This window comes from Ananas comosus, linkage group 17 (genome assembly GCF_001540865.1).
Source record: "Ananas comosus cultivar F153 linkage group 17, ASM154086v1, whole genome shotgun sequence".
Lineage (NCBI taxonomy): Eukaryota > Viridiplantae > Streptophyta > Magnoliopsida > Poales > Bromeliaceae > Ananas > Ananas comosus.
The window spans coordinates 9,791,886-9,801,048 of NC_033637.1; the positions used below are offsets into that span (position 1 = coordinate 9,791,886).

Consider the following 9,163-nt stretch of genomic DNA (forward strand, 5'->3'; position numbering starts at 1 on the left):
CGTAACAAATATTATAATTTATTTTAAATCAGTATAAATTTGTATATTATAGATATCCAAAATTTTACAATAAAAATTATATTTATAAATTAATTTGTTATATTTTATTAGAAAATATTTACAATATCTTATCGTGTTCTTTTTTTTTTATATATATACATCAAACATTTTTATATACTTTTTGATTTTTGATAAATCAAATTTAAATATGTGTTTTAAATTAAAAGCATCAAAATTTAATTCACATTTACTTTAAAATTTAAAATTTAATTTTGATCCACTGTAACAAAAAAATTAATTGTTAATTCAAATTTGATATAAAAAATTAAATTTAATTCATAATTTAAGCTCAAATTTTAATTTTAATGTAAAATAGATTAATAGGAATGCTATTTTTTTAACAAATTGATCATAACCATTTATTTTTATTTGAGATATTTTTTAACAAATTGATTATAAACGTAGGATTGAATTTATAGATTGCCACGCCCTGGATTACTCGTTTTTCCGGACACGCTAACAGACCCGCCGTATACATAGGAATTTTTTCTGTATACGAAGCGAAACAATAACAGTACCTGTAATCATACAACACTACAAATAGTAGTATAGAGCTGCTAGAAAAAATAAACCATATATAAAACAGTGGTTCAATACATACATAGCATCAGGGTACAAAAATACTCGCTCAGGCGAGCTACAACATCTGTATGTAAAGGACCAAAAACTACAACTACCTGTAATTGGTACTCCTTTAGCTCTGCGACTTGTCTGAAAGGCTCTAACTCGCGACGCCCTTGCCACGCTTAGAATCAGCAACAGCAGCAGCCGAAGACGACGTTTCTGCAAAAATAGGGGAACAATTGTGCGTGAGAACTACTGCAAAAGAAGTAGTCCTCAGTGGGTACTGCCCTCAAACTCATCGGTTCACCCACAAAGTCTACAGAAGTAAGTAGGGATAGTAAGGAAAGCTGGAACAAATCTACAGCTAAATGCCACTATACTATCATACTCTAACACTACCAATCTGTAGAACAGTAAATCCTAACCCAATCTCACTAGGGACTGTGAACACACCCGTCCCGCTTGCCAAAGCTAACACTACCTCCACACTAAGCAGTCAGTGGAGAGCAAGTCCAACCAGGACACAAAGACACGAACGCCAACGCATAAAGCCCGACTCCGGAGTTGCACTCGTGGGCGCTACCCAACCGAGTATGCAAGCGTATCTCTGTCGAACTCAATCAGGCTCTCACAGGCTAAGATCCAAATAAATAGGGTCCAACTGGTCTAACAACCAACTCACGTGCCCTCGGCACAATCTGATGCAACAACAGCAATCTGGGTCCACCGTCAACCTCAACGGCACCCGACAGTCCGGAACAGCCTAAACACTGCTGTAAAAATAAGCTCGGCATCTCAGCCCGAGCGTAAACATAATCTACACTATCCAGAATATCCACCCCCCGGTGATACAATCAAACTACGACTCTTAGAGCTAAATCTGGTAGTTTTAACATATGACAGTGTAGAAGCGCCAGTTATCTCCTAAGTCAAGTCCAAGTCCAACACGTATTATTTAACTAACTCATTTCAGCATGCTTCAAATTCAGATTTTCATTAGCATACTAATCGATGATTCAAGCTAATCACATAGTATACAAAAGCTAAAAATATACATATCTTAGGAGCAAAACCGATGATTAACCTACCTCTCGCGCAACTCCACGGCAGCAAGAAGGTCACGAAAACACTGGTAATCTTTGCTATAATCACCATAGGACCAGTAGTAAACCTCCTTAAAGATCTGAACATCAAAACCCAACAAATCACATTGTAACCCAAAAATTCAGCACTTAAGCTTAACTTTCCTCAATATCAATGTCAACTTCACTTTCTAATACTCAAATCTGGTGAAGTAAGGTTCCAAATCCAGGGGAGAGTGATAGCACACAAGGCTCAGGTAGCAATTCCAGCTTCCTACAAAGATTGCATCAAGAAAGTCCAGAAAAACTCACAATCAGGTCTAAACCACCAGCAGCAAAGAGAACACAAAATTGACCAAGCTAACCTCAATCAAATTCTGTCAAATTGGGCTCCACGGATTCCTCTTGAAGTCTAGAATTCAACAAAGCAAGTTTCTGTCATGCCCTGGACTTCAGCGGAAGCTCACAGTAACGTGCACAGACCCGCCGTGTACCCCAAAAACCACACTGTACACCAGGCGTTTATAAAGAAAATGAACAATATAGCAAAGAGATCTTAACTTACTTAGTAATCAGAGCACGACTAAAAGTCTAAACTTATACAATCCAAAACTCTAATACAACAGATAAGGATAGAGTACAATTTACATGATTTCAACATACAATACTGATCAAAACTGCATAAACTTGTAAGGGTTTGTCTATTTAACGTCGAAAAAGCTCTAGCTAGCCGCCGACCCCTCGCCAGGATCCCTAGCCTTTCCCGCTGTGGAAGGCTCTGTAAAAACAACAACAAAGAGGGTGTGAGAACTATTAAACAATAGTTCCTAGTGGGTAAGCTGTCGAGAGTGACGAAGTACACCACTAGGTCAACTGTGACATAAATAAACAATAGTAGATAAGCAAGTAAATGCAACAGGCATTGAAATAAAACAATCATGATATTTGCTCAAAATGCATATATTAATCTATGAACAGGTGGCAAATATTAGTTTATCTTGATAGGTTCTGTCATTCATGTTAATTAACAATTAACTAACCATATGCTAGGTTGTAGGCAGTTATTCTCATTATCATTAAACTAACTGATGATCTCATGTAGTTACAACTTACGTTAGTAAGGGTGTAAACGTGCTGTCATTATGTTACAGATTGATCAGGATGTTAGCTTCCTAATTGGTTCACCACTAAGTTTACTCGACCAATAACATAAAGTATTCTATATACTAAGTTCATCTAAGATTAAGGCAACTCAAAATAACCCAATTTACAATAGACTTACACAAAGTGAAGTCATAGCCGCGCCGTGCCTAATGGCCATGTGGAAGTCAACACTACCCACAGCAATCCACTTCGGCGCTCACTTCGTACATAAGCGAGCAATCTGTCGCTAAGCTACTCCGGAGTGCTGGCTTGGGAGGCGCGACCCCCACAAGCGTGTGCGAAAGAGCGTAATGGCATGCAAGCTGTAATCCATAGCATAACAATCACAAGGTCATCATGTCTCTGACATGGAATCTCAACTCGACCTAAGGCCGACACTGTAGCAACTAATTATAAGCCACTGTCAACAACTTTGAACATGATTTAACCAATAGTTAGTATTAACTTAACCAAGTATATGCTTTATATCTTTATGGCTATACTCACAAGTGCTCACATAAAATCCTCTCACTACTCCCTATATATATAAGGAAAGTGGTTTACAAGGTCACACTCAATGACTCATTCTAGGTTCATACAACCCATGGCACATATCCTAGAGTTCCACATAAGCCGCCACTACTTGGAGTGAATAAATAACATGCAAGTACTTCTGTTTGATTATATAAGCATATGTTATGGTTCTTCTAGTCATTCTACTAGAATGTATACATTTAACATTGTACGTTCACATTATGTCATGATACCAAGTTCAAGCTAGGTTACCGACACAAGTAAGGAAACCGTAATCAACCAGTCAGCACTAATATGTAGACATTGTCTAAGATACTTTTTCATGGTTTCACAAGAGTGTACAAATGACCTCATTATGTAGATAGTTCAAGAGTTCTAGAGCTATGTCTATAACATAGAATAGCATGATCTCATCTCAAGTATATCATTCACTTATTGTCCAATAAAGCTAATTGATACTTTCATGGTTTAATAATCTCTCCCTCTTAAGTAATGTTCTGCTAAACTTATTGGTACAAATTACTAATATCATGAATACATAGTAAGAAAGCCCATAATCTATGGGAAATAGATGAATTCAGCATTCTTTCTCTACTACAGAGATGTACTATTATACCCGATATGATATGCACATGTATGTTTATCTCCATTCCTTCAAATATACATATGTTCACATAAGAATGTAATGAGTTCAACTCTTAACATTATGTTAAAGGAGACATAGAGGAAATTCACCCATTTTGGTGAGGTCCGACCCACCTTCCAATCGACAACTCTTGTCGAACTCACAATCGCAGGAAATATGAAGTCTCAAAGTCCCCTAACAACAAATCAAAAATCAGCTTGAAAGCTGAATTATATTCCTGTAGCAAAACCTCATATAATCACGCAATATGAACTAGGTTCTCACCTAGGTTTAGTCTAAAGCTAAACCTCTACTTCAATCCAGGTTGAAGCACCTCAACTCGGCTTGATTTAGCTCAAAAGAGTCTCAATATTCAGCTCAAGGTGATCACTAAATCCGCTGTGAATTAATCCAAACTGCATCACTACTTTCACTTATATCTCTAGTATAACATCAAGGTAAGACAGGTAGGGAGTTAATCACCTTCTCTAATTCAGTTCAGCTTGTTGTTAGCTTTGGGTTGAAGAATCATCTCCAAACTCTGTTCCAAAAACCATCGAACCCAAGTCGCAAGGTTCACCTCTCTTGTTGCGGTTCTGCTACGAATCAGCATCAAAGCAACATTAAAATCCTTATGTAACTACATAGTATAGGATAGAACCTTACTTGTTTAGATTCCCTACCAGGAATTCTACTTCCTACTGGTGGAAGTATACTCAAAATCAGTTTAAAAGGTTTAGTTCCAAGTAGAAATCATGGCTTCTGTAATCCGGAATCAACACAATATTACTTACTTATTACAACACTCAAAACAAGGAGGAAATCGGGTAGCTTACCTCATCTAATCACTAACTCAGCTCTAGCTGAGTTAAAGTATAGCAAAGCTCCTCTTTATAGCTGCCAAAAACTCTCCCTCAATTCAGCTAGCAGCAAAGTACAAGAAACAAGCTTAAACCCATCACTAACACCAAGCTATGGAAAGAAATGGTACAAATCACTTTACCAAGTTGTAACTCAGTTATCTACTGAGTTGAAGTTGCAAAATTCTCCCAAATTCCTCTCTCTCACAACCCTTAGCAGCTCCAAAGCCTTCTACTTCAGCTAGCAACAAAACAAAAGAAAGAAGTGGGCTTAATTCCATCTTTTTCACCTCAAACCATGGGAAAATCTTAGAGAGAGAAAGAGAGAGAAGCTCACCCCTGTTCCTGAGCTCCAATATGATAAAAATAGGCTCAGGGCTCGAGCTAAGCTGATAAGAACAAGCTTAAACCGTGAAAAGACCAAAATATCCTCAGCCACGCAGCTACTGCTGTGCTATGTACCAGTATACAATGATGGCTGTACCGGTACACCATACAAATTTCTGCAATTACGAATTTTCAATGCACTTTCGATCTTTTAACGGTTTGATCACTCCTTTAACTTGTCAAAAATCTTTCTACTACTCTTTAAACGATGTAGGTTAGTTCTCATTACCATTCCCACTCATCAAACTTCATAATTAGCCAAGTTCTACATTCGATTAGTGCATTTCCAATGCACTTTTCATTTCCAGTTATCTGCTTGGTCCAGTACTTGGCTGTAACCTCTCGACAATCCTTCAAAAGTTGTAGAAGAGTTCCAATTAATATTCTAACCCTCGAACTTCATAATTCACCAAAGTTCAGTGTATTATAGTTTCACTGCAATCCGACCTTCCTACGTCGCACACGAGCCGAAACGCCGAAGGTCGCTGCTGGAAATCTGCAGAATCAGCACTCCTCAAGCTTGGAATTGTGGACTTTAGAGTAAATTGGAAAGTTTAGAAGGGCTGAAATGCAAATTATGGATTCTCTGTGAAGAAGGAAGGAAAAGAGCTCACCAGGAATGTACTCTCTCTATTTATAGGGTGATAGGATGATCCAATAAACCCCAGGAACAAAAGCTATTAAACTGCTCACTCTGCAGAAACGACCACTTTCGGGCGCTCAAAACCCCTTTCTGGGCGTCCGAAACATCCAGGCTGCACAAATGCTCCCCTTAGGTTCCTTCGCCGGCGGTCTGCTGCGCCCATATCCGGCTCCGGCGGACCTCACCTACCACCAGCCACGTGTCAACGCAAACGATACTCACGATGTGAACTTTCGGACCCACTTCCGAGAGCCTGAAACCAGGATCCGAATTGGCTTCCAGTTCTGCACTCAAGTTCTGGGCGACCCAAAACCTATTCTGGGCGCCCGAATCTGGCAAAACTCTAGTTTTGCTTATTTGAGTGCGCCGAGTCCATTTCTGCATCTATTTCATGCAGAAATGACTCCGACTCAGTCCGACACTCTCCAGATGTATCAACCAATCACTAGTACTGTAGCGAATCCTATCCAAACCTATGGAACACTACATCCTCCCTCACTACAAAAAGTTTCGTCCTCGAAACTTAAATTCATACCTCAATCCGGAGTATCAAACATGTAGGGGTAGAACTCTCGCATCACTGTCTCCGGCTCCCAAGTCGCCTCCCGCTCCTCGTGATTACTCCATTGCATCTTTACATAAAGGATGATCCGATTGCGTAATTCTTTCGTCTCACGAGCAAGAATCCGCAACGGTCGCTCCTCGTATCGCAGGTCCTCGCCTATCTCGAGCGGAGTGAAGTCAATCACGTGAGAGAAATCGAAAACATATATCCTCAAAGCCGAGACGTGGAAAACATCGTGGGTGCCGACTAGTCGCGGGGGTAGAGCAATCCTGTAAGCAACTGGCCCAACTCGCTCCAATACCTCAAAGGGGCCAACAAAACGTGGACTAAGCTTTTCACGCACTTCAAATCTGCGTATGCCTCTGGACGGCGAGAATTTTAGAAACACATGGTCTCCAACCTAGAACTCTAAGTCTTGTCTCCTGGTATCGGCATAGCTCCTTTGGCGGCTCTTAGCTGTCAAAAGGTGTCGTCGCACTGCGCTAACCTTTTCCTCAGCCTCTAGCAAAATCTCAGGCTCGAGCGTCTTCCTTTCACAAACATTGCTCCAAAACAAAGGGGATCGATATCTGCGTCCATACAATGCCTCAAACGGAGCCATCTGAATGCTCGTTTGATAGCTGTTATTGTACGCAAACTCAACCAGTCTCAAATGCCGATGTCACCCTCCTCCAAAGTTCAGGACACATGCCCTCAGCATGTCCTCCAAAGTCTGAATGGTCCGTTTTGACTGACCATTCGTTTGTGGGTGAAACGCCGTGTTGAAGTGCAACTGTGTACCCAAGGCAGTCTAAAGACTCCTCCAAAAGTGAGAAACAAACCTCGGGTCTCTATCAGATACGATCGAAATCGGCACACCATGCAGCCTAACAATCTCATCTAGATATAGCTGCGCGAGTCTCTCCCTGGACCAGGTAGTCTGAACCGGTAGGAAGTGAGCAGACTTAGTCAGTCTGTCCACTATCACCCAAATAACATCGAAACCACCCTGTGTTCTAGGCAATCTCACGATGAAGTCCATCGTGATCTGTTCCCATTTCCACTCGGGTATTGACAAACTCTGAAGCTTGCCAGCAGGTACCTGATGCTCTGCCTTTACCTGTTTGCAAGTCAAACACTGAGCCACAAATCTGCCAATATCCCTCTTCATTCCATTCCACCAGAACTGTGCCTTTAAATTCTTATACATCTTGGTCCCACCAGGGTGAACCGTATAAGGTGAACAATGAGCCTATCTCAAAATATCCTCTCGGATCCGTGAATCTATAGGCACACACAGTCGGTCCCTTTACCGCAGTACTCCCGAACTGTCCACTGTAAAACTCTGCCTGTCCCCTCTCTAACTGCTCTCGAATCCTCAACAAGTGCGGATCTCCACTCTGTTTCTCTCGAATCCTATCCAACAGAGTGGGCTGCAAGACCATAGACATCAGTCTCGCAGTAGACCCAAGGGACACTATCTTGAGCCTCAACTGCTGTAGCTCCTCAAGTAACGGCCTTTGCTGAGTAATCATTAGGCTCAAGTTCTGCACTGACTTCCTGCTCAATGCATCTGCCACCACATTTGCCTTACCGGGATCATACTGAATACTAATGTCATAGTCCTTCAGTAACTCCAACCACCGGCGTTGCCTCAGATTCAACTCTTTTGGGTGAACAGATATTTGAGACTTTTGTGATAAGTAAAAATCACATAGTGCTCGCCATATAAGTAATGCCGCCACAACTTCAAAGCAAAAACCACTGTGGTAAGCTCCAAGTCACGCGTAGGGTAATTCTTCTCGTAATCCTTCAATTGCCGTGAAGTATAAATAATTACCCTACCATGCTGCATCAATACACAGTCCAAACCACTATGCGATACATCACTGTAGATCACAAATCCTTCCCCCATAACTGGGAGGGTAAGGATAGGAGCCGACGTCAACCTTTGTCTCAACTCATCGAAGCTCCTCTGATAATCCTCACTCGAGATGAACTTAATTCCTTTACGAGTCAAACGAGTGAGGGGTGTGAAAAGTTTCGCAAAGCCTTCCATAAACCGACGGTAATATCTAGCAAGTCCAAGAAAACTCCGTACCTCTGTCATCATCGTCGATCTGGGCTAATCCCGAATAGCATCAATCTTCTTCGGGTCCACTGCTACACCAACTGCAGAAATCACATGGCCCAAGAAAGCAACTTCCCGTAACCAGAACTCGCACTTCTTTAACTTGGCATACAACTTCTTCTCTCGCAGAAGCTGTAGCACAGTCCTCAAGTTCTCCTCATGCTCGGTATCAGTCCGGGAGTATATCAAGATATCATCTATGAACACCACCACAAATTTATCCAAGAACGGCTTGAACACTCTATTCATCAAATCCATAAATGCGGCAGGGGCATTTGTCAATCCAAACGGCATCACAGTAAACTCATAATGCCCGTACCGAGTCCAAAAAGCTGTCTTGGGAACATCTTCAGCCCTCACCCTCAACTGGTGGTAACCTGACTGAAGATCAATCTTCGAGAAGACACAAGATCCTTGCAGCTGATCAAACAGATCATCGATGCGCGGCAAAGGATACTTGTTCTTGATGGTCACTTTATTCAGCTCCCGATAATCCACACATAATCTAAGTGAACTATCATTCTTCTTTACAAATAACACCGGTGCTCCCCAAGGAGATACACTGGGTCTCACATACACCTTATCCATCA

General features: G+C 41.2%; 1 long non-coding RNA gene across 5 annotated transcripts; it reads right to left on the reverse strand.

Moving 5' to 3' along the window:
• LOC109723432 lies at positions 644 to 5,232 on the reverse strand. 5 transcript variants are annotated; one of them, XR_002219672.1, is made up of 8 exons: positions 5,206 to 5,232; positions 4,845 to 5,109; positions 4,492 to 4,604; positions 4,294 to 4,407; positions 4,143 to 4,203; positions 2,072 to 2,484; positions 1,713 to 1,980; positions 644 to 843 (listed from the first exon to the last, which is right to left on the reverse strand). It is a non-coding gene; the product is annotated as an uncharacterized LOC109723432 (long non-coding RNA). The 5 variants fall into 5 exon arrangements; XR_002219675.1 differs by lacking the exon at positions 5,206 to 5,232 and having other exon boundaries at positions 4,845 to 4,931; positions 5,012 to 5,175; XR_002219674.1 differs by lacking the exon at positions 5,206 to 5,232 and having other exon boundaries at positions 1,713 to 1,807; positions 1,895 to 1,980; positions 4,845 to 5,175.